Source organism: Trachinotus anak, unplaced genomic scaffold, assembly GCF_046630095.1.
Source record: "Trachinotus anak isolate AG129_WGS33_773 ecotype Australia unplaced genomic scaffold, CSIRO_AGI_Tana_v1 ptg000007l, whole genome shotgun sequence".
NCBI lineage: Eukaryota > Metazoa > Chordata > Actinopteri > Carangiformes > Carangidae > Trachinotus > Trachinotus anak.
Genome location: NW_027273858.1, coordinates 22,994,132 through 23,019,753, shown reverse-complemented (window position 1 = coordinate 23,019,753; position 25,622 = coordinate 22,994,132). Strand labels below are relative to the sequence as shown.

General features: G+C 41.7%; 2 long non-coding RNA genes across 2 annotated transcripts in view; both read right to left on the bottom strand.

Moving 5' to 3' along the window:
* Window positions 1-25,622, bottom strand: part of LOC139623341 (uncharacterized) — a 343,520-nt gene that overhangs the window by 208,512 nt on the left and 109,386 nt on the right. The gene's annotated exons all lie outside the window — the stretch shown is intronic.
* LOC139623326 (uncharacterized) lies at window positions 2,828-6,465 on the bottom strand. The gene is made up of 3 exons (XR_011691475.1): window positions 5,881-6,465; window positions 5,495-5,795; window positions 2,828-3,803 (listed from the first exon to the last, which is right to left on the bottom strand). It is a non-coding gene; the product is annotated as an uncharacterized lncRNA (long non-coding RNA).

Here is a 25,622-nt window from a genome sequence, read left to right as displayed (position 1 = left end):
AGCTCAGAGAGATGTACAGGAGAGAAACAGTCAAAATATAAGCCAGTTACAGTGGACTCTGAGGCTGCTGAACTGGACAGTACATCTGAGCCAGCTGTGGGGAGGAGATGGTGAATTTTTTCTCTAACAGAGACAATTTTATCTGTAAAGAAGCTCATAAAGTCATTACAGCTGAGGGCTAAAGGTATAGATGGGTCAACAGAGCTGTGGCTGTCTGTCAGCCTGGCTACAGTGCTGAACAGAAACCTGGGATTGTTCTTGTTTTCTTCTATCAATGATGAATAATAGGATGTTCTGGCTTTACGGAGGCTTTTTTTATACGCCAATAGGCTGTCTTTCCAAGCCTTCAGAGATTCTTCCAGGTTAGTAGAACGCCACCTTCTTTCTAGCTTCCTTGAATTTTGCTTTAAAGCTCGTGTTTCTGAGTTGTACCATGGAGCTAGCCTTCTCTGACTCACCACCTTCTTCCTCAGAGGGGCCACAGTGTCTAGAGTTGCACGCAGTGAGGCTACAGTACTGTCAACAAGATCATCAACCTGTGTGGATGTGAAGTTAAGAGAGCTGTTTCCTACTGCATTGATACATGGCAGTGGGCTAAGTACTGATGGGATCCTTTCTTTAAATTTGCTGATGGTATTGTCAGAGAGACACCTGCTGTAATAGATTTTTTTCCCCAGATGCTGTGTAGTCCATGACTGAAAACTCAAATGTTAACAGAGAATGGTCAGATAAAAGAGGGTTTCTGGGAGAAACTGTTAGATATTCAATGTCAATCCCATAAGTCAGAACCAGATCAAGGGTCTGGTTAAAAGAGTGAGTGGGTTCATTAACATGCTGAGAGAAGCCAATTGAGTCTAATAATGAATTAAATGCAATACTCAGACTGTCACTTTCAACATCTACATGAATGTTAAAATCTGTGATTATCTGTGTTATCTGTGCTGAGAACTAGCTCAGATAAAAAGTCTGAGAACTCAGATAAGAACTCAGAGTAAGGGGCAGGTGGACGATATACAGTAACTAGTAGGACTGGTTTTTGTGTCTTCCAGTTTGGGTGAGACAGACTAAGAATAAGGCTTTCAAATGAATTATGATTAACCTTAGGCTTAGGATTTATTAGTAAATTGGAGTGATAAATGGCTGCTACCCCTCCTCCTCGGCCTGTGCTTCGAGGGATATGAACGTTAACATGAGTGGGGGGTGTTGATTCATTCAGACTAACATATTCATCCTGCTGCAGCCAGGTTTCAGTCAGACAGAGCAGATCAATGTGATGATCAGTTATCAGATCATTGACTAGTAGAGATTTAGATGAGAGTGATCTGATATTCAATAAGCCACATTTAATTTTCCTGTTATTTGGTTCTGGACTAACAGTTGTGTTAATTTTTATTAGGTTTTCATGTCTAACTCCTCCTCTGTTCGCTTTTGTTAAGTGCTTGCACAACAACCCAATTCACAACAAGAACCCACACTCTCCCTGATGTTCTGCAGTATGGCATAAAACTTATCTCCATGGAGACAATCAGGTGATGCCAACAGGCCAAGTTACAGGTCTGTGGAGAGGTGAGCCCCCCTCACAGTATGTTAAGAATGTTAATGTTTTTCGCAATAAAAACAGTTCTAATTGAATAAATGCAAGATAGGTACATTTTATACCATACTGTGCAACATTCCTGCAAAGAAAGAACATCTTCATGAAACAAGCAGGTGGCCAGAAAAAATTACATAGTACACCATTAAGACTTTGACATAGTGTGCCTTAATTACCCCAATACACATTGTGGATTTAACAAAGCCAAAGCCTACCTCTTCTCAAACAAACAGCCAGAGTCCACAGACAGAATCCATACTTAGGCTCAACGCCACTCGTGATCGGAAAGGTCCTGTATCAGGGTGAGGACTTGTGGGTTCACGCTGAGAGGACACTTGGAGTTTTTATTCTCTACTTTGGTTCCTTTTTCTGGATTTATCGAGAAAAAGCACCTGTAGAATAAAAGCATATTAAAGCATATTAAGCATTTTCTTCTTGTAATTCCTTGCACAAAATCAAAGTCTTTTGCTCTGGGAAGACTGCTTGTCTCACTGTTAGTACTTTTTCCATCATTACTTTGATAGTTTGAGAGCTAAAATATGCTTGCTCTGCATGTATGTTCGTGTGAGCTGTTCATGTGGGTGCTACTCAGTAATATTAACAGGTAAAAACAACGAATCATGTAAAAAACCTTTCCAGACTTTGGATTTTGATTGGATAGGGTTTAGTAATGAATGTAAAAGGCATATTTCGTTAAGTTAAGTTAAGTTGAGTTAAGTTTCATAACTACAAAACCTTCGTTCCTTGAGGAACGATATTTGAATGGACCTGCACCAAAGGGTTACAGCCAGGAACTCAGAGCCAGACTCCAGGTCCCAGTTTCCCAGGTCAGAGAAATGACAAAGCCATGTTTACTCACCGTTGAAGAAACTCCAGAGTTGAAGCCAGCTCAGATGGATAGTGGATGTTAAAACAGTAGTAGCTCCCAAACATGAGGCACAATGCAGGGATGAAGGAGGAGATGTTTGTGTTGGTAAGGTTCCGATCCAGACTCAGCATGTACCTTGTTGAGGAATAGCAGGACTGTCCTATTAACAAAATATTTAACAGGTTATATTAATAAGCGCTGCTCTCACATGACAAATTCTATAAACAGTGCAATTAAAAAAAAAGAGAGATATGAAAACAGACTTACCACAGACAATAACAGTGGGTGTCAGAAGCACTTGCTCCAGTTGGACCTCTTCTGCCAGACATTTATCTTCGACGTGGAACAACATGGCCTACTCCTTCTCATCAAAGTAGCTGAGCAGAAGCAGGAGTATCTCTATCACGTCATCTGAGCAGCCACTCTGCAGTCCCCGCATCCTCTGAAGCCTTGCATAATTCTGAAGGAACTTCTTGCTCTTGTTGACACAAACTGTGGTCAAGTAGTCGTGAAACCTTTTTCCCTTCAAATCCAAATTTTGTGTGAATGTCTCTTTGAGGTCAATCCCAGTGAGTTCCATGAAGTGTACTGACATGCCAAGTTCATCAAACAAAAACGGCCACTCCTCTCTAAGCCATTTGATACTTTTTCCCTGGTTGACATGCTGACGTTGTGTGTAAAAAGTGGACTTCATTAGACATTTTACCTCCTCTGGACTGGCATCAGAGTTTTGGAACATCATCTTGAGTTTTTCCATCTTTTGCTGCTGGCTTTCTTGAGTTTCTTCAAGTGGCAGAAATTTCACATTCCATTTAATGCATCCATAAGTGTCCTGCATTGCTGCTCTCTCTTCTAATGGGATCTCGTCTGTGTGGTCCGAGTCATCCTGATGTCTTCTTTTTCTTATTATGGGGGTCGAAGTGCGCCTCACATTTTCAATTCTGTTTTGCAATTGTTTTACGAGGGAATGATAACCTGCTCCAACAACATCACCCTCTATTACATCTTTCAGAGATTTGGGATATTTTGCCACCATTTTTTTTGCAACGTCAGTTGAATGCTTTTTACCTACATGAGGGCATTTTTCCATCATCTCAGTCACAACAATACGGACCATTTGCCTCCTCAGTTTTTGGCCTGGCCTTTTCCCCCTCTCCAAAGAATGCATCACTTCCTCAGGAAATTTACTCCATGGAATTTCAAAGTTTTCTTCCCACTGTGTGTCAAGTCTTGGGCTGCTGGCGGAGGTTGACGATGAAGTTCGGGGTGAAACAGAGAGCGATGACAGCAACTGGATAGGTGAGGCTTCCACAGATGATGAGCTGTTCTCTGGAGTTTGGTCTTTAAATGACAAAAAAAAAAAGTTTATGATTCACAGTACAATATTACACAATGTCCATGTCTGCTTTTGATTTTAAATAGTTGTGTGTGGTGTGGTGTTTGTGTGTGTCACTGTTTCCCATACATAGATCATTCTGTGGCGCACCGCCACAGAATGGAGACCAACCGCCACAGAATGATTCTGTTTTTTATTTCTTTTTTTCCCCGTTGTTGTTGTTTTCCCTCGTCTTTGCTCTCAACGTAATATCGTTCCGTTCATTCATCTCCGCATAGCGTTCTTTCTCTGTCATTCTCGGACACACACGGACACACACAAACACACGCACACACACACAGACAAGCGCGCATATGCCAGCGGTGCGCGGGACAATCAACCAGCGCATCACTGGTGCATGCACACACACTCGTCTGCATACACTCTGCATACAATGACTGACTCCACCGACTGCCACGACACTGTGACACTCGATTCCCCCAACGGTGTCAGTGGAGCACCACAAATTGCTACCTGGTCTGTGGGAAACACTGCTCTCCATCCGGATCTCCAAACTGTTGTGACTGTGCATTCCTCCCTAAATGTGACTGTAAAAAGTTCTTTACAGTTTCTGATACTGGTATATAGTAGGCGTATTTTTGTGTCATGTTTTCATCCATCCCCAATGCCACTTTTTGGGGTTCTGTGTATTTAAACATTTTTGTGAATGTCTGATTTCTGGAGTATGTTAACCTTAATGGTCCCTGATGACAGGCAGAGAACAAATCTGACTCTTTAATGCAGTCACAGATTTTAGCGACTGCTTCATCTGATAGGCTCATATCATTTTTTAATAAAGAACTTACTTTAGTTATTGTGTAGTCTTGACCTAACTCGTGCACATTTTGCATTTCCTCAACAATAGTTTGTATAGTAGAGGCAGGAATAAGCAGCTGACCTTGCAGTTTAAGGTAAAAGAGACACATGTTTCTAAGATAAGACTGACTATCATTCTCTGGCATATCACTGGCTGCACTAGTTGTTGGCATGGCTTCATGCGTGTCTTCTGAATCATCTGTAAGGTTAGTGGCACTGGTAATGACATCTGGGGGCTGAGGGCGAGTTTCTCTGTACACGTTATTAATACTTTCAGGGCAGCATACTTTATGCTTCCTACACATGTGAGAAGTAAATGATGAGTTTTTTGTAAATACGTGCTTACAACCACTTACTGGACACGACACAGACCTGCCCTCTCCAATACGATCATTTAAGTGAGACACTAGCTCTCTCACTGTGTGAAAATGGCTGGCACATAATGAAACTGCACATTTTAAATCCGCAACAACAGCTATAGCAGCTTGCGGTGCAGGTGCATTGTGCACACGATAAAAATGGCCCTTGAAAGCTGAGTAAGTGGTAAATGTTTGACTACAGTTGGCGCCAGCACATTTGAAAAGACAATGGGGCTCATTCCTATCCACTCTGCAATGTAGTACATAGCCCTTTAATGTATCCAATTTCTTTTTACAAAAGATGCAAGTGATCATTTTTAGGATTTTAAGTGTTTGCCTGTGTTTTTCAGCTGAACTAAGTTATCACGAATTGATCTAGCTAGCATCTAATGGTCTTAAATATCAACTAGAGCTAACGTTAGCTTACATCATGTGCTTTCACAACCATTTTCGTTTTTTCTCGAAAAAAAGAGGAAGCTTACCGTGCAAACTTTCTATTTCCGCATAAACAGCAGCAGGCCCTCCACAAAACGTGCTTTAAAATCGTAGATTTGTCCTAAAAACTTTTAAAATGACAGTGGTCCGAAGATTACGCTCTGCTCCGCTCCTGTGTTCTCTCCAGCAAGCGCCGCTGCCGCTCTGGTCGCTCGTTACTGACGTCAGCTGCAGCCGTTTCTCCCGCTCCTTCCGCCCTCACTACTAACGTTCACACCGAGATCGCGCCGCCCAGCTCTCGCCGCGTCTACCTGCCGCCGGACTCCGCGGTAGACAGTAGCGGTACCGCTGGAATTTGAAAAGGGAGAAACTATGACAATGTCTAGCTAGTTCCCTCTGGCACACACACACACACACACACACACAAGACTACCTAATAAAGGACACAGCAGCGAGCAAAAAAAAACAAAAAACGGCAAGCAAAGCCGGGGAATACGTTCTGGGAGCTAGGCTACAACAACAAGCCGCTGTTGAAAGTGTTTTTATTTTTGTGGTCAGGCAGACGGATATTGTAGGTTTGTCGAGCGCAAACAGCCACGATCAATCGGTCCTCCATGCCAGCCATCGCCACCGCGTATATCCACCGCGCGAATCCACTGCAAAAGTTGAAAATTTTCAACTGGCGCGGCCTGGTTTGGACCACTGGCTGGGCCGCGCGGGGCTGGCTCATTGAACATGAGAGAGAAGTACAAGTCTGCAGTTAGAGGAGGTTGTTTAGCCTGTGGTAAATGCTTAAATTATTAATATTATTTTATTAATAATATCTATCAATAGCTGCAAGGTGAGGAGGTAAACAAAAAATCTTCCAAACAAATTATTATAGTTGTAGCCTATATTTTTGTATATGAATAGGCCTATAGGGAACCTCTCAGGTACATTTTTTTTTTTTCGTGTGAAAACATTTTTATTACCTCAGTTTGCATTGTTTCATCAATCATGTTAAAAGTACAGCATAAACTTTTTTTGTATTTTTCAAAACAAACTGACTAAAACTATAGTTTTTACAATATTTGCATGTCAAATTAACAAAATTGTTTTGTTATCAGTATTACAGTATTTCTCAGTTTTTGTTACCAATTCATACAAGAAATCTATGTTTTTGGGTTTACAATAATTTCCTGTAGTGATTTTACATCAGTAAACGTTACAATACATATCATCAGGGGCCCCACTTGAGGGATTTTTGGGGCAGTGGTGGTGCACTGTACAGTGCCTTTAAAGAAGGTTTAAATGGTTTTATAGTTGCCCCAGCATTTTCCTGGTTTGCCTCTCCTGAAGTTGTGCCTCCGATCCAGAATTACAGGGACATTAACTCTGGAGAGATGAGGTTGTTGATTTGTTTGTCTTTTTATCAAAGTGAATGCAGCTCATTAAAAAGGCACCTGCGTAGCTGCATTGATTTATTTATTTATTTTTTTTTACATCACATTACCATTATCATCAGGTTTATTCGTATAGACTTACCTGATTTAACATGGGTGTGGGTCCCAAACCCTACATTGGCATATACATATAATTCACCCAAAAATATTAACAATATTACAATACAGAGTCTGACAACCAAACATCAGTTAACATATAAGTGAATAAATAGAATATATCCACCATTGCTCAGAAAAATCAAGTTTGGTGGAAGTTGAAGAAAATCAAGTTTTTAACCTTGTTAACATTCAAATTATATTTTTTATATAATACAAGCAAAATAAAATAATCAGTCAACACCATGACTGTGCATTTCAGTTCACCTTGAACTGCAGTGAACCAATTACAGTCTCTAAAACAGATTCAGACAGCCAGGGATTCATATGTCACACATCTAAGGAACCAATCTGTCAACTTGTGGAGATGAGGGGTGAGGCAAAATAAACCTGACACATTGTCAGTACAGAGAGCAAGAGTTAGCATTAGCACAACCAGCAACACTGCGTCAGCCACTGCCAGTTACAAGCTAACAAACAACACAAACAAATAAAAGATGCTAACTATGCTAACTGTTCTGATACACCTGCTAGTCTCAGTTTGGTCACAACAGACTCCTCACCTGATCCAGAATTTCTCACTGAAGAAGTAAGTGTATATATGCCTCCATGTGTTCCATTTTTTTCACTTTAGACAGAGAGCTTTTACATTCACTACACCACGATTCACCCGTGTAGTGCAGATTTAAAGCTCCATAAATAATAAACAATAATAAATACATGAGCAACAATTTTTTAAAACATTTGGATGAACTGACCCTTTATTCCAAAATGACTTCATTTCCCACTGAATGCTTTTTCACCAAGTTAGTTCCTCCTGTGTGTGGTGTGCATTCTTTGGTCCCATCCTCTCACAGTGACCATGTTGAGCTATTTAACAGTAAAGATTTAGTATTCATGAGGCGTGCTGCAGGATCGCAGCACACTCATAAAAGCTCAGCCTGAGTCCATCACCAAACAAACGGGAGCTGCGTTTTTTTCCTGATTTATTAAAGGAGCCCTCCCTTCTTGTTCTCATTCTCCTCCTCTTAATCTTTCATTATTGTCTTTTCCTCTCTCTCTCTCTCTTCCACCCTCCCTCCCCGCCTCTCCCTCGGTGTTAATGTGTGAGGGCAGCACACATCCCTTTTTCCTGCGTGTGGTGTTGCTGTCATTGTGATGGTGTGTGCATGAGTGCAAACATGACGAGCGTGTGCATCTGCGAGGATGTCACATGACGTCCTTAATAACAATCTGTCTGTGATCTCACATTTCACCCCTTAGCTTCTCCTGTTGATGAAGCATGATGCTTTCCTTTTGTTGCCTTTAATGGAGGCTTAACGTCTCTACTCACAGATCAATATGACTTTATGAATTATTTGCTCCGCGGCTGTTTTTTTCTTTCTCTCGCTGTCTCTCTTTCACTCTTTCTTTTCATTTATTTATTTTTTAACAGGGGCTACACTTGCTCATTAGCATGCCGTCTTTATAAGCCAGGGCCACCGGTGTCTACGTCTTCTCACGTGTGTGTCCATGTGTGCATGCATGTACTGTGTGTGTGTGTGCGAACATGGAGTGTGTACTTTAGGTGTTGTGTGTGTAAGTGGTGGTGTAATTAATCTGCTGGCCCTCAGCTCTGATTAAGCTCAGATTCTTCCACACAGCTGAACACTCTCCACCTCCCGTCCTTTTGGCTTCTGCTCAACACGCTGCAAAATACACAGACTAATATGATGATTTATGTTTCTGTGTGACATGAAATTCAAAGACTGATAAAAGAAACAAGACAGGAAGCAAGTTTTTTTTTTTTTTTTTTTTTAATTCCTTTAATATTAAATTCCCCAAATTGTCCCTGCTTGGTGGCTAAAGCTCAACACTTTAATCAAAAATCATGTCAGTAGGAAAAAGTCTAAATAAATTACTATTTATTTTCCCAATCAGCTTTGATAGATATATATAAGGTGAAACAGAGGCAAGATGTCAACCTAGTTCCCCTTCTGACCACTAGGTTGAGCCACTTTTCATTTCAGCTCCTTTCTTGGATGGTAGTGTTCTTGCTAATCTTTGAATAGCATCAAAATTATTTTACTGATAGGAAAAAAAATTTAAAGAAATGGTTTTAAGGTAATTAGATGTAGTATTTTAACTGTAAAAAAAATGTGTTTTTGTAAGGATATACATACACAACCTTTTTTTTTACTATATGAGAGTCATATGGAGGGTGATCAGTTAGTTTTATGTAATATGTGAAAGTGTAGGAGTTGAAGAAGCCCTCACCCCTGATGTGGTAAGAACCTAACACTATAAAATATTAGCTAACCAATGGTAAGAGATGTGTTATTATTAGTTTAAAAGGCTAAATAGCCGAGTTCATGATAACATTATAGCTAACAATATTAACTCGCTATAGCACTGGCTTGCTAGCTTTAATTCTTTGCTAGTGTAGGCTAAGTATCTGTGGTGATTTTACATCATTTTAATTATTCACTTTCTTTTGTATGTACCAGGATTCTTATGCCAGTAATTTAAATGTCATTAATAATGACGTTGAAATAATATTTTTTTAAACAAATGTCTTTGTCCTCGGCCCATTCATTGGAAATTAATTGGCAGTAATGAAACTGCTCTAAACACAATGTGTTATTTTCACATTTACGTTGCAATTCAAATCAGAGAAACATAAAATTTTAAAATAAAGTTAATCTTATGCATAAAGACCAAGTGGGGGGTGGGGGGTGGGTGGAGAGGGGGTACTCCTGTATAATATTAGCAACAGCAGCTGAAAGAAAATGAAGCAATTTCCACATGCATACTCAATAAAAAACAACAGAAATATAATTCCCCTATTTCATGCATGTTGCCCTTTAGGTGATATGAGAAGTCAATAAGCACTATTGTACAGATCTAATAAAAAGCTGCTTTATATGTGTGTGTGTGTAAATCCACACAAAAGAACACACACTCTCTCTCCTCTTCCCTTGACGTAATCTGTAATAATTGTAGCCGTAATAATCCAGCAAACAGAGTAAAAGGTCACGTCTGGGAGGTTAATATGGGAGGAATCAGGAGGAGAAAAGAAAAGAAACAACAGGAGAGTGATTGAGGACGAGAGGAGAGGTAAACAAAGATGATGAGCATGAAAGGAATGGAAAAACGAGGAGGAAGAATTTCAGTGTGCCGCTGCCTTTGCCGTCTTTCTCCACTAGTCTCTGCTGTTGCATCAAGGATGAGTGATCCCCCTCGTCATTGGATTGGACAGTGCACAGTTTCCTCCCTCTCCTGCCTTTTCTCTCTCTTTCTTGAAAGCCCAAGGTCTCTCAGGCAGTGTTGAATTCCTGTCTAACTACACACACGGTGCTGTTACAGCCCGCACTGACAGCTGCATTGTTCCAGTGCAGAGGAAAGAGCTCGTTGTTCGCAACAATTGAGCCCCACTTACCACATTTCCTATGGAGAACGATGGTGACACACTACTTAAAGCATGATGTGGAGCGTTGTGTGTTATAGAGTATTACATAATGTTTACAGTGCGCTCATTATGTTGTCATAGTGGCTCTGAGAAGCAGGAGTGGAGGATAAAAGCATACTTTGCTCACTCTTTTAGACTTGCTATGAAAGATTTATTTTTGTTCTTGAATTTTAACAGTGAATCGTCTCATGTAATAAGATGATTGTTGCTGCAGTTAAGGTCATGTCTACGTGCTGGACCCTAAACATTATAGTAAACCTGGCTTTTACAGTGTTAAATAACAACACAATAATAGTTGTCTGAAAATACATTACACTAATAACTAACACTTTAATTTAATTCCCCCTTATTTAGCATTTATGGGCAATAGAGAAACAGCTAACAAATGTTTTATCACACATTATAACACAACATAATGTAGCTGTAAGCAGAAATAAGGACATTCCTGTGTTCAGCAGCTGTGTAAACAGATAATGAATAATTAACAGTCATGTTTTATATGAATGTCCCAATGAATATCCTAATTATCTTTAATATATGCATTAATTTAGTATTTAATCTTATAAAGACTTCACTATCCTTAACAACTGAGCAATCTCTATGCACTAATTAAGGCCATGATGTATAGCTGAAAGCTCTGGAAGAAATATAGTCAATTTTTTTTACTATGTCCAAGGTTGTGATTGAATCTTCAAGACCCACATGTCTTTGTGGATTTTTGAAGACATTTCTAAGCAGTTTTAAATCTGTTCATGAATTATTAGTTTGTCATCCATTTGATTGCAAACTAAACATGAGTCTGGCGATACCAGATGTCAGCTAAATGTCCACAGGCACCAGCTACTGTTACAAAAGCTACAGCTACAAAAGCACTTGGGAATATACATGTAAAGCTACATTCAAGAAATCCCACTTTGTGTAACATGAGCAAAGCTTTGGCTGAGGAGGCATGTTAGACACTGGTGACTGATGCTCTGACACTCACCTTTCTTTACATTGTGTCGACTTATTTCCCATCATAGCTGCAGATAAATAGATCACCATAAATTAGCAGCAGAGCTAAACTGTTTAAGTGTCTATGTTGGCGGGAGTTAGTTTTCACAAATACATAAAAAAGGTGCTGCCAGAAGTAATGTAATTTTTCATATATTTTGGAAGAATGGTGTGATCTTGCTTTAAGGTCCGATTGACCATTAAATCCGTCTGCTTTTGTGAGGCTGGAATCTGTCATGCAGATGGCGTCCTCTTCCTACCCAACTGAGAGCCTTTGGGTTTGTCACAGACACGTGATGCAATCCATTTCACCCTGGTTGTTCTCTGGAACTGACATCAGAGAAAGGAAGAGAAGTTTGGATCACCTGAATCTGCATGTTAAATGGTGTAAAGGTTCGGCTGAAGAGGAGGTGTCACTCTGGAGCGTAACACCTGATCGGAGCCATCAGACTGTGGCACATGCAGTCAGTTGATTAAGTATCAGAGCTGGCTCTTGTCTTTGATGGGCTTTTCTAGGACACAAACACCATGGATTTCATGAAGATTTTCTTGGAATGTGTATATAAAAAAAATGAACCAAAAAAATGACATTATATTTACATATGATTCATACTGTTGTTTTGAGCTATCGATCTCAAAGATATTCATTTAAATAAATGTCTGCTAAGTCATCAAATGAGGTAACACAATGGTGATTGAGGTTTTGGTCCACTGATTAAAAGTATTGCAATATATTTGCAGTATTACCGACAGGATATCTCAGGGGACATTCCTGGAAAAAATGTGATTGCAAACCAAACATTTCTTACTGCTGCAGCTTCACATTAAAAGCATTTAACTGGCACAACATGAGTTGGCTTTTATTATGAAGTTGTCACAGGAAATGCAATGTGTTTGTCAGTGAGCTTAGCACTTGCCGCTATCATTTATCAAAAGTGCATCTACAAAGCATCGTTATTTTCTGCATTCTCTGACAGCAGATGAGTTTGAAATATTGCAGGGAGTAATGAAGAAGAAAGAGCAGCCACAGTGAGCTGTTAGATGAAGAGCTGCAGGCGACAGGCTACACACCTCCAACTTCTCAGCCAGGTAACCAACTCTTCTCACTGTTCGCAGACTCAGGCCATGTGCAGCATTACATCAGATCACAGTTACAGAATGATGGGAAACAGTCAATTATTGCCTGCCGTCTATATTAAAACAACAATAGTTTGTTCAGCTGCCTCCAGAATTATGTGACCTGTTGTATTTAAAACCACATTAACTGTTACCAATAGCAACTACAGGTGTCATCAAATCAGCCAGGACTGAAATCTAAATACCATTTGTTTAAAATTAGCTAGTTCCGCAATTGAAATTATGTCAACAGAATCTTTTGTAAGCATGAAATAAAGCAAGGGAATAGAGCCCAGAACTTTAATGTTGCTTTCTTTAAAAAATATATTTTTATTAACTTTGATTATGAACCTTGGCTGTTCTTCTCTGTAAGTCCTCATTTAGACTGTAATATACACAGTATTCGATGACCTCTGTTGACCTTTCATATGAAACATGCCTGCAGGAACAGGCTGAACCAGGAGATGAATATAAGTGTTCATTTCACACAGAAATACACACCTTCCTTTTTGCTCTTGAATCCTGTCTTTTCACAGATCTAATTGTCCTGTCACTCCGGTGCACAAACTTCCACAACAGACAGACACAACTTTACTTCAAAGTAAACTTTCACGGCTTGGGAAGAAGGAAGAGAAAAAGGGAAAGTCATGCAAGGCAAATATCATACAGCGCTGATTCACCGTGTGACCAAACACTGAGCCCAAGTTGAGACTAATGAAGTCTTTAATTTGGTTATAGTTTATTAATGTCAGAGACACTCCACCATTAATCATATTATAACGCCCCTGAGTGTGCATGTGCTCGTGCTAATGTGTGTATAGCCTGGGTGTGTGAATGTGTGTCTTTTTGCGAGTGTGTCTGAGCATATGCCTGTGTGTTTCTATGTGCACTCGTATGTGTGTGTTTGTTTTGCGTGAGAGAGACAAGTGTGTGGCTCTCCACCAGCAATAATATTGCATACATTTTAAAGAACCGCCATTATCGCTGTGGGTTACCCCGCAGCCCCCCATTACAAAGCCCACAAACCATTTTCATTCCAAACTCATTAATATGCAAACATATTCAAATGAGATCGTAATTAAGCATCTACTGAGTGGGAACCCTTTTCATGATAATTTATGATAAACTCCTTGCCACCTTTGATTGAGATTGATTTTTGGCGCAGGCAAGCCGACCTGAATACAAAGCTACACCTGAGAGACCTGGAGGGAGAATAACACTTTTAAAACAGCAAACTTATTTCATGGCTGATTGTGCTACAATCATCTTGGAGGAGTAACAAAGATCTGTTTGAATAATGCATTCCCAGTGTGCTGACTATGTGCTCAGCCTAAAAAAAAAAACCTTGAAAACTTGGGCATATCTGTTCTTGGCATCGGGGTGACAAAAACTAATGTGTGTGATTGTGAGTGTGTTTTATAATGGAAAGTAAACCAAGCACAAATCAGTTTACCCCGCTTTTCAAAAAAAAAAAAAAAAAAAAAAAAAAGATTTACCACCTTTTTCTGACTTTTGGAAAATATCTTACATTTACATTTACATTTAGTCATTTAGCAGATGCTTTTATCCAAAGCAACTTACAGAAGTTTGTATGTTCATATCAATGGTCTGTTGTCTGTTGTAGTGATTTCATTTACCATGACATCACTATTTCCTTGTGTGTAAAATTGCATGTACATATAACAAAATGTTGCTCCAGCACAAATATTAATTTATGGAGACATAGCTCCAGAGTAATTTAGTGGTAAAAGAAGAACATCACCATTTTTTTAATAACCTGTTTTGGTTCCTCAAAGGGGAAGTTAGGAGATTCACAAGAGACAGACAAAAAGAAAGAACAGAAGTAGTCAAAGCAACACTGTTTTTTATCTTTTAGTTCCAAGGTCAAGGTCCAAAAACTCTGGATCCTTGAATTCCCACAATGTATCTTCTTTCCAAGTCCATGTGTCCAGTTCATAATATGAGCTTTTTGATAGAGACATGGATAATCCTGATGTGATCCATCATGATGAACATGAAATTTACATTTAACCCAAACAAGTTCCAGGAGTTTGCTATTTGCTTTTTATATCGACAAAAGAAATGACCAGTAGCTTTTAGTACCTCATGCAAGCAAACTGCAGAAAGATATTTCTGCATGACATTCATTGGCTTAATGACTCTTCTGTACTTATGCTGCTGTTACACTATGTTTTAGCCGGACACACAAAAATTTCAATATTTTTTCACAAAAGATGTTTCTTTCTTCTGGTCTCATTCCTCTTTCTCACAGTGAGGTTGCTGAATGAGGACATCTGCAAAGCAACTGACTCAAAAGAAATATTTTTCTCTTGACTCGTCAACATGTCACATTGAGAAAGAAACAGGTGTAAATAATGAAATGAATGATGAATGATCCAGTTTTGGGTCACACTGTCATGGCTGACTAGTAAAACCTTTGCTTTTTCTACTATGACGATTCAAAATGTCTTTCTGTGAAAAAAGCCCTGTCTTGGGAAATGAAGAGAAATTCAGTTTTTATTATGCTGTAATTGCTGCTTGCAGCCACTGTCATTTTAAAGTCACTATTTGTACGTTTTCTCTGCCACTGAACCTGGTTTTTTACCAGGAGCACGTGGTGGTGATTGTCGCTTGACAAGAGCCTCAGCCATCATTGCGTTTATGAGACAAGAGGGGCAGTTTGGAGGCGACACCGAGGCGCTATCGGAAAGTGACGAGACAGGCTGCGGCTAGCTGGTTAGCATGCTAACTACAGTAGAAGAAAAGATGTGATAGACACAGGAGTTAACATTTACGTTGCTTTCCACCACAGCTCCTGATGGGTAAAGGAACGAAGTTTGATGCTGAACTCACGATGTTTGTACTAAACTGTTCCTAATGCTGGCTATGTAGCATGAGCAAAATTTACAAATAGCTTCTTTAAGGCTACGCAAAGTTAAAGATCTGGGTTCAAGTCCTATCTTGGGCAAATGTTTTGCTGTCTTGAGTAAAAATTTTCAGACAACTATGACTCAAACATGAAACTGTACACTGTAACTAAACAGTGTACACTGTCAAACCTTACTGTTTACTAACCTTTTTACATGACAAACAGGAGAGAATTGCATAGCCTATAGATTTTTCTGTCATATAATCTGATTTGTAGTCTCCCACATATTTTTTCTGCTCACTTACCTGCTTCACTTTCACCATCCACAGAATGCAGTATAACATCTGACATGATAATCCACTTTCTACCTAACTTAAAGTCCTCTTCAGAACTCATCGGAATCCTTGCCCACCGTTTGGGAAACAGTGGTTTGGATGCAGATGGTAACTGCCTTGGTAATTAACACTCTGTGAGTACCAGTGAGGCATGAAGAGAGGGAAGGCATTGTTGTTTGAGGAACAACATCAAAGGTTGTCTCCAGCAAATAATACTTGTATAATTGCCCTGCAGTACCTGCGAGCCATATGACCATACTCTCCGAGCTAGTTAAGAGACCCAGGTGAGGGAAGAGTGGGGCCGGATCTCTGCATACCCTGTAGTCTGCACACACACACACACACACACACACCTGCATAAATTGGAAAGAATATCTGGGATCAACATCAGAGATTCTTTTGTGTTTTCAAAAGTATATTGTTTATTGGGGTCAGAATGATTTAGGGGCAGGACTTGGGATGAAACAAAAGAAAAGCAAAGTGCTGTTTGTTTGTGCAACTACAAACTCTAGTTAGCATAGAGAATGAATCAATAGATTCTTCTCTGCCAGCAGTGTTCCTTTGTTGTTGTTGCTTTTTTTTTTTTCAAAAGGTTTATGCTGGACTCTTAGTTTTGCTGTAAGGAGTTAAAATAGGTAGGTCATGTTAGAGTGAATGGCTCGAAGGCCGGCAGCCTTTCTCCTGTTTGTGAAGCAGCTTCAGGTGTTCTCAGAAGTAATGTGGAAATGCATACAAACTGGAAATGGACCTGGTTTTGTGGTTTTGTATTCATACTACAATCAGGGGTATGTGTACCACACGTGCATATTAGAAAGCTTGATGCTGACTTTCTGACAGCAAGAGTAGTTCCTTTGTTTGTTGTATTTAGCTGAACAACATGAAGAAGTCAAAAAAAAAAAAAAAAAAAGATAGCGCTGGGTTCCATGGCATAACAAGAATAGGACCAAGGATGGGAAATAAACAGTACATATACAAAATGCACGTGGCGAGAGTCCAATCTACTTGTTAGGCACACGCACAGTGCATGGAGTAGAGAGTCCCATATAGGAAATAAGTCCTGTGATCATGTTAGCATACTGATATTAGCATTATCACTAGTGTTGCTAGACTCTTCACACAAATTCACTGTTGGCATGTGCCAGGGAGGACTTTTGGGCCCCATGAAAAGATATAACATTGGGCCCCACTGCCACAGGCCACGCCATCCCTGAAAATATAGTGCAGACATATATATATATATATATATATATATATATATAATGATCATTAATGATCATTCTGATATCATTGAATAGGATTAGATAGGTGCACTGACCGTTGCTGTCGCAGTGAAACGCCGGAGGAGAGGAAAACGTGCTGGTGTGCTTGCGCGTCTCCGCCGGCGCGGACTCCACACACTGCTCCCAGGTATCTTTCTCTCCAACGTGCGTTCACTGCCCAACAAGCTGGATGAACTTCAGCTACTGGTGCAGAAGAACAGAGACTTTTCTTCATCTGCCGTCCTGTGCGCTGGAGTTGGCCGGCTTCCAACTCTTAAGAGCGGATCACGACAGAGAGCTGTCCGGCAAAACCAAAGGTGGAGGAATCTGTTTTTATGCTAACAGTGGCTGGTGCAGAGACGTGACAGTGATCCTGCAGCACTGTTCTCCTGACCTGGAGACTTTCATCATAAACTGCAGGCCCTTCTACTCCCCCCGTGAGTTCACCTCAATCATCCTGGTCGGTGTTTACATCCCACCACAGGCCAACGTGCAGGAGGCACAGCGGGCGCTCGCCGACCAGATACTGTGTGTGGAGCGGACCAACCCGGACTCCGTAGTTATTGTCCTTGGTGACTTTAACAAAGGTAACCTCAGCCACGAACTGCCCAAATACAGACAGTTTGTTAATTGCCTGACCAGAGAGGGGAACACTCTGGACCACTGTTACACCACAATCAGTGGTGCTTATCACGCCATCCCCCGGGCTGCACTGGGCCACTCTGACCATGTGATGGTCCACCTGATTCCCACAAACAGGCAGAAACTAAAACTGTGTAAACCTGTTGTGAGGACATAAAAGCAGTGGAGCAGTGAAGCCACAGAGGATCTGCGGGCATGTTTGGACTGCACTAACTGGGAAGTGTTCAGGACTGCTTCCAACAGTCTGGATGAGTTCACAGAGGCTGTGACGTCATACATCAGCTTCTGTGAGGACTGCTGTATCCCATCACGCACCAGGGTGAGTTATAACAATGACAAACCCTGGTTCACAGCTAAGCTCAGTCAGCTCAGGAGGCAAAAGGAGGAAGCTTTCAGGAGTGGGGACAGGGACAGGTTTAAAGAGTCCAAGTACAGGTTTAGCAAGGCGGTGAGAGCTAAACGACTGTACTCTGAGAAACTTCAGCTCCAGTTCTCAGCCAACGACTCTGCTTCTGTCTGGAAAGGGCTCAGAAAGATCACAAACTACAAACCTAAACCCCCCCACTCCATTAATGACTTCCGTCTGGCCAATGATCTGAATGAGTTCTTCTGCCGCTTTGAAAGACAATGGGACAAGCCTGACACTAACCTCCACATCAGAGCCACATCAGAACCCCCTTCCTCCTCCCCTACCAAAGGAACATCTCTCTCTATCCTGGAGAGAGATGTCAACAGGCTTTTTAAGAAGCAGAACCCCCGCAAAGCAGCCAGTCCTGACTCTGGCACTCCATCATCCCTGAAGCACTGTGCTGATCAGCTGTCTCCGGTGTTCACGGACATCTTCAACACCTCACTGGAGACCTGCCATGTGCCAGCCTGCTTCAAATCCTCCACCATCATCCCTGTCCCCAAAAAACAAAGGCCCACAGGTCTAAATGACTACAGACCCATTGCCCTGACCTCTGTGGTCATGAAATCATTTGAGTGCCTTGTCCTGTCCCACCTCAAATCCATCACTGACCCACTCCTGGACCTCATGCAGTTCGCCTACAGAGCCAACAGGTCTGTAGCTGACGCCGTCAACATGGCTCTCCACTTCATCCTCCAGCACCTGGACTCCTCAGGGACCTATGCCAGGATCCTGTTTGTGGACTTCAGCTCTGCCTTCAACACCATCATCCCGGCTCTGCTGCAGGACAAGCTCTCCCAGCTGAGTGTGCCTGACTCCACCTGCAGGTGGATCACCGACTTCCTGTCTGACAGGAGGCAGCACGTGAAGCTAGGAAAACATGTGTCTGACTCCCAGACCATCAGCACTGGATCCCCGCAAGGCTGCGTTCTTTCTCCTCTGCTCTTCTCCCTGTACACCAACACCTGCACCTCCAGCCATCAGTCTGTCAAGCTCCTGAAGTTTGCAGACGACACCACTCTCATTGGACTCATCTCTGATAGCGATGAGTCTGCCTACAGGTGGGAGACTGACCATCTGGTGACCTGGTGCAGGCAGAACAACCTAGAGCTAAACGCTCTGAAGACAGTGGAAATGATAGTGGACTTCAGGAAGAGCCCAGCCCCACCCACCCCCATCACCCTGTGCGACTCCCCTGTGGCTACCGTGGAGCATTTCTGCTTCTTGGGAACCACCATCACACAGGATCTCAAATGGGAGCTGAACATCAGCTCCCTCATCAAAAAAGCTCAGCAGAGGATGTATTTCCTGAGGCAGTTGAAGATGTTCAACCTGCCAAGGACTATGATGGTGAACTTCTACACCTCCATCATTGAGTCCATCCTCACCTCCTCCATCACCATCTGGTACGCTGCTGCCGCGGAGAGGGACAATAACAGACTGCAGCGTATCATCCACTCTGCGGAGAAGGTGATTGGCTGCAATCTTCCATCCCTCCAGGACCTGTACGCCTCAAGGACTCTGAGGCGTGCAAGGAAGATTGTAGCTAACTCCTCCCACCCTGGACACAAACTTTTTGTGACGCTCCCCTCTGGCAGGAGGCTGCGGTCCTTCAGGACCAAAACCTCTCGCCACAAAAATAGTTTCTTCCCATCTGCTATTAGCCTTATCAACAAGGCTAGAGAGCCCCACTGTTGCTGATCCCCCTGATCCTCAATTGCACCAATCACCAGAAAAAATTCCTTGTATGTGAAAACATACTTGGCAATAAAACTGATTCTGATTCTGATTCTGATTTCATCTTCTGCAATTATGCCAACTGACATGTCATTCAACACGATGGTGCTCACCTCATTGGGAATAGGCTGGTTCATTGGTAGGGGTATGTGCATGGGGAGACAGGCGGCAGAGCCTGAAGCTGCATCTGAAGGGCCTGGCGCCAGCCAGGGGCAGGGACAACTGATTTAGTTCTTAACTTGCAGGCAACTGGGAGGATCAAATGAGGGGGGAAATGTAAACACTCAGAATGTCCTGTGAAGATATTAAGTAATGCTAGAGGAGCAGAGTAGCCTGTTTCACTGTGGACAACGCTAGCAGGTTAATTTTCACCAAAGGACTACACCCACCTTTCTTTGTGAAAAACTGGGTGATATAGTGTCGCACTCTCTTTTCTCTCTCCCGTCTCTTCTTCCTTTTTGTTTTTGGAAGTCCGATTTTCTTCATGAAGTTGAGACATGATGCTCCACCGTCCCCTTTTTGACTCTTTCATGTTGTTCAGCCAAAACTCTTCTTCTTGCTTTCAGGAAGGTGCCATGTGTGGCATGTGTGTGTACGCAGGCCTCTAACATGTATTGAATTCTCCGCAGCAGTATTTGAGAATGAAGCTTTAGACTTGATCAGAGTCTAGACTAACCTGATTACCGGCTATTTCTTTGCACATTTTGCTGATTCAATTTCCAAGCTAAATTTTATTTTATCTCCATCTTTTTGCTTTTGCATTATACATTTGCCCTTAATGGTCTAATTCAGCGGTTTTCAAAGTGTGAGGTGCGCCTCCCCTGGGGGGCGCCAGAGGGCTTCAGGGGAGGCGCGGCAAGAGAAAAAAAAACAAACCTGAAAAGAAAGAAGAGTGTATACGTCTGGCGAGGGGCAAAATGGATCGTTTTTTAGTATCTAAAGTGAAAGTGAGAGAGGGCACAGAGTCTGGGGTGAGCAGAAAACGGAGGAAGTATGACCCTGATTATTTAAAGTTTGGCTTTTCGTGTATTGGTCCTGATGATGCTCCGCTGCCACAGTGTGTCATCTGCAAAGAGGTGCTAGCTAACGACAGTATGCGACCATGTAAACTCCGGCGTCATATTGAAACCAAGCACCAAAGTTTAACGACCAAGCCGCGGGAGTTTTTTGATCGGAAACTTAATGAATTGCGGTCACAGAAGAAAGTCATCGAGTCATTTGGCACCGTGAATACCAAGGCAACCGAAGCATCATACCGCTTAGCGTTATGCATCGCGAAGGCGGGGAAACCCCACAACATTGGTGAGACATTGCTCCTCCCTGCTGCCAAAGATATGTGTTCGGTACTAATGGGCGAAGCTACTGCTGCCAAGCTGGATGCCATCCCGATGTCTGACAACACCATCCAACACCGCATCTTTGACAAACATACAGATGTTATACTGTGTTTAAAAAAAAAAGATATTTAAGCACATACACAGATAAAGATGATTAAGATGAAGATGTTTACAAAAATAAAGATGTGTATAACATTTATTGTTTAAAACCTTTTTTAAGCCTGTGTGGAACATACAAAGTAACAACAATAACAGTAATAATAGTAATAATAATTAGGGGGGGTGAAGGGGGGGCGGCATGCTTTTGAGTTCTCTTAGGGGAGGCTCACTATCCCACACTTTGAAAACCCCTGGTCTAATTGCTTTTACCAGACAATGGCATAAATTACATGTTTTATTGAGCAGGCGAACCAAGTTACTTGTATTATGTACAAGCCAGAAGGTAGGCAGAGTCATTAACTGCCAAGACGGCGATGGTGGAGCAGCCCACTCTGAGCTTCAAAACCTCTCTTCAGAAACACTATGTCCATTTTATCTATGGTTAGGAACTGAAATCAGTTTTTGTTAAGAACAGATGTTTTTTGTTTTTTTTAAACAATTTGTGCAGAATAATATATTCTGAATATTAACATCCATCCTAAGAGATCCGATCACAAGTGGACAGCTCTAAGTTCGTCCGTTCGCACCTGGCTCTAAAATGCGTCTTCACATGTGTCTCCAGTAACCCCTGGTGATCGGATCTCACTTTCCCCACTTCATATGCAAATAAACAGTTATGTGGTGTTGTTTTTAGCCAATGCGAAAGATGGGTCTGTTGTCAATGTGACTCTGTGTATGTGTGTATGTGTGAGTCTGAGTGAGTGAGAGTGGGTTAAACTGTGTCGGGACTAATTAGTCTGTGGCAGAGGACGTCAGTAGAGGAGGCGGTGCTTCAATGTGGCCCAGGATGCATTTGTGTTCACACTGCTAAAAGAATGTGGCCACATGTAGCCCAGACCACCTCCCAATGTGGTCTGAGTGATCAGATCTCAAGTGTGTCTTGAATGTGTCCTGGGTGTTTTCACAACTGTACTTAGAGCTGTCCACTTGTGATCGGATCACTCAGGATGGATGTTAATACCAGGTGTGAAGAGGGCCTCTGAATGATGTCTTTGAGTTGCTGTGTGTCGCTTGAAGGAACAAGAAAGTGTAATGTTAATAAGCTGCTTGAGTTGCCTTTAAACACAAGAACAGGAAGATTAAAATGTGATATAAAATATGATATAATAATTCAAAATGTATAAACAGAAACTAGGGCACACACTGTTTCTTATGACACACAACAAAGGCAGTCGGGCCACTGCTCTGACATTCCACACACCTGATAAGACAACTGATTTAGTTCAACTTTCTCTTTTCACTTTTTCTCCACGTGTTCAGGGAAAACATAGCTACTGTAGATTGATGAGAAATGTTTGACAGAAGAGCTTCCAGTGGAAATGGATCGATCATTGTCCAAAGAGATAATTGATATTGGGTGTTTTAGCTGTTGGAGGCTATGGCTACCGACAGGGAGACCTTGAACAAATACAACAAGGCTGTGAAGGGACATCACCTCAGTGCCGGTGCCGATGTGTCCTGATACAAGATGTTTGTGGTTTGTTTAAAATTTAAACACTCGTCTGCATACTTGTGCGAGTGTATGTCATGGATGTAGTGAGTCAAGATTGTCCATTCGTTCCAATGACAGCTGCTCAGCCAGCACAATGAAACAACAAACACACACCTCATACACGTCACTGCAACATCACATGAATAAAATAAATAAGCCTTAACAGATATTAAGCGTTCTTGTTGCACTGACCTTGTTTGCAGGTCAACAAGTGTGCCCTAAGGAGGCATTAGACTGACATCTTTTTTTGTTGTCAATTTTGGCTTTATTATGACAGAGAAGTTAAGGAAGAGAGACAGGGGATAACACTTAGCATAGGGCCTGACTCGGATTTGAACCTATGATTTGAACCTAGGCCGCTGTGGTAAGAACTGAGCCTAAATGGTATGTGCTCTACCAGGTGAGTCACGAGGGTGCCCCAGACATTTATCTTATATTAGATAAACACACACTGAAAATACATCCATACATTTCTGCTCTTATGTGTTTGATTTTGGAAAATGAACACCAAACATATGAGTGGTTAAATACTCCACAGTGTACCTTACAGATGACTGGGTGGCCCTCACCAGACTGAACTGTGATCTACTGACCAGAGTATTGATCAGCTGATCTGTCAGGCAAATAACATTGGTCTGTTAGCTGGAGTGGTCTGAGTTGTCCACCATATGATGGATATGAGTCATTATGATTTTATTGCAGAATTGATCCACACTGTTTGTTTATGACAAGCCTCTAAGCTGATCTGACTGCAATGGAACATTTGAATTCAATTTCCCATATTATTACAACTATTACCAGTAAAAAAAGATTTTGAATAATAGGTGAAAATGAAACAAAATAATAATAAATAAATAATAAATCTAAAGAATATCAAAATGGCACTGGCATATCCAAATCCTTTATTGTTCAAACCTTGTGTTTGATATGAGTGGACGTAATGAACAGAACAGTTGTAGCATCATATTGCAGATCCAGATGTGCATCTTTGGTAATATAGGACACCCTCTTTAATGCAATACAAACAAAGAAAACTGCAGTTAAACAGCTACATGTCTCCATTTTCCACATCAAGAAATGTAAGGACTAAGTGATGTTTGGTTTGGGGTTTTACATTTCAGTTTAGCCCCAGGCCTGGAAGCCATTAAGGCCTAATCTGAATCCTGGTCAGTGCTTGCTCCCTGGAGCAGAAAGTATGGTTTTATTAGCATCAAATCATACACAGCACTGAGAATGCACACACATACACAATGGCATAGACCCAGCCCACATCCAATAATGGCGAAACAGCATCTCATTACTGGCCATTAGATTTGTATTACTTTCATTTGAACTGGCTTAATTTCATATTCATAAGCGAAACAAAGTCACAACATGAAATAGTGGCACAGCTGCATGATGGGAGCTGAGAGACAAGGCCAGGAACAAATGATTCATAAAATGAAACAGTTGAAATGTCATTTATGATACGGGGGCAGGATGTCCATAATTACTGACAAATTGTAACGCCCACTAATGTGGTGACAAGTATGACTACTGTAGATAATTAAGCACATAAATACATCAGGTTTTTGAGTGACAAAATGTTTTATTGGAGGTAAAATGTAAATTTATGTGTGTATGAGTGAGTGGGGGAGGGTGGGTGGGTGGAAAAGAGGGCGAAGAGAGTAAAACCTCCTCCATCTCTTTGGCACAATGTCCATACTGAGTAGCTCTTACTGATGGACACAGCACATTAACTGGCTCATTATCAGCCTCCCACCATATGGACTCAGGCCGGGGTGGGTCAGAGCCCCAGCCGCCCCGATCCTCGCCCCTCTAATTAGGACAATCATACCATCTCCATCATGAGGGCCAGTTACAAAAAATGGTGTCGTGCCCTCAGCGAGATTGGTGTCACCAGGCCCAGACTATGAGAAGCAGGGAGAGGAAACCGCAGTGTGATTCAGCAGGCACCGCCGAACTCACAGAGCAATTACCCCGGATGAGAGTTGGTGGAGTCGGGGGGGGGGGGTGAATGGAGAGAAGACAACAGAGAGGAAGTGGTAGAGAGATGGATGGTGGCAAGGGTTAAAATCTGGGCCACAGTGAGAGGTTACAGTATCAATGAAGTTAACATCGGTGACTCTTGGATCGATTGGGTGTGGGGCTGCACAGCTGTATCCTACTGGACAAGGACAAAGACTTAATTCAACACATTTAACTTCTGCCGGTCCCACTGTAGTTAAGAGTCTTTCAGTTGAAAACGAGTTAAAGAAGCAGTTAAACATTTTGCAGAGTGATGCAACAACACTGGCTGTCTACAGACAAACCAACCAACAGCTCTAAAGCTCACTGATAAACATGTCAACTGTAACAACAACCAGTCCTCCAACCTGAACAACTATACAGGTCGATTTTTCAACTCTCTGATAATGATAACTCATAGCAGTGTCTCCTGTAATAGCGGCCTAACGCTTTTTTCCAATGTTGAACTACACCTTTATGTGGTGCTACAACGTTACTCACCTGATGAGCACTGTGGAATAGCATATACATAGATTTTCTATGTTTTGTTATTCAGCTCTTGAGAATACAAGGTGCATTAGATCATTAGATCATCAACAAAAGCGCCATGACTTTTAAACAGTCCAAGCAAGCTTTCATGGAACATGTTGATATCTGTAATCCAAAGCAGACCCAGTTTTAGCGTCGTTTTCCTCATGACTCCCTGATGTTCATCCAGTGATGTTTTATTTTGTTCCTTTCACAGCAGAATCCTGGAGTCTTAAATTAGGCCCTGAGGGCGCCTGTAGATCGACAGGCAGGTGCACACCGACAGCAGCAACAAGAGGAGGCATT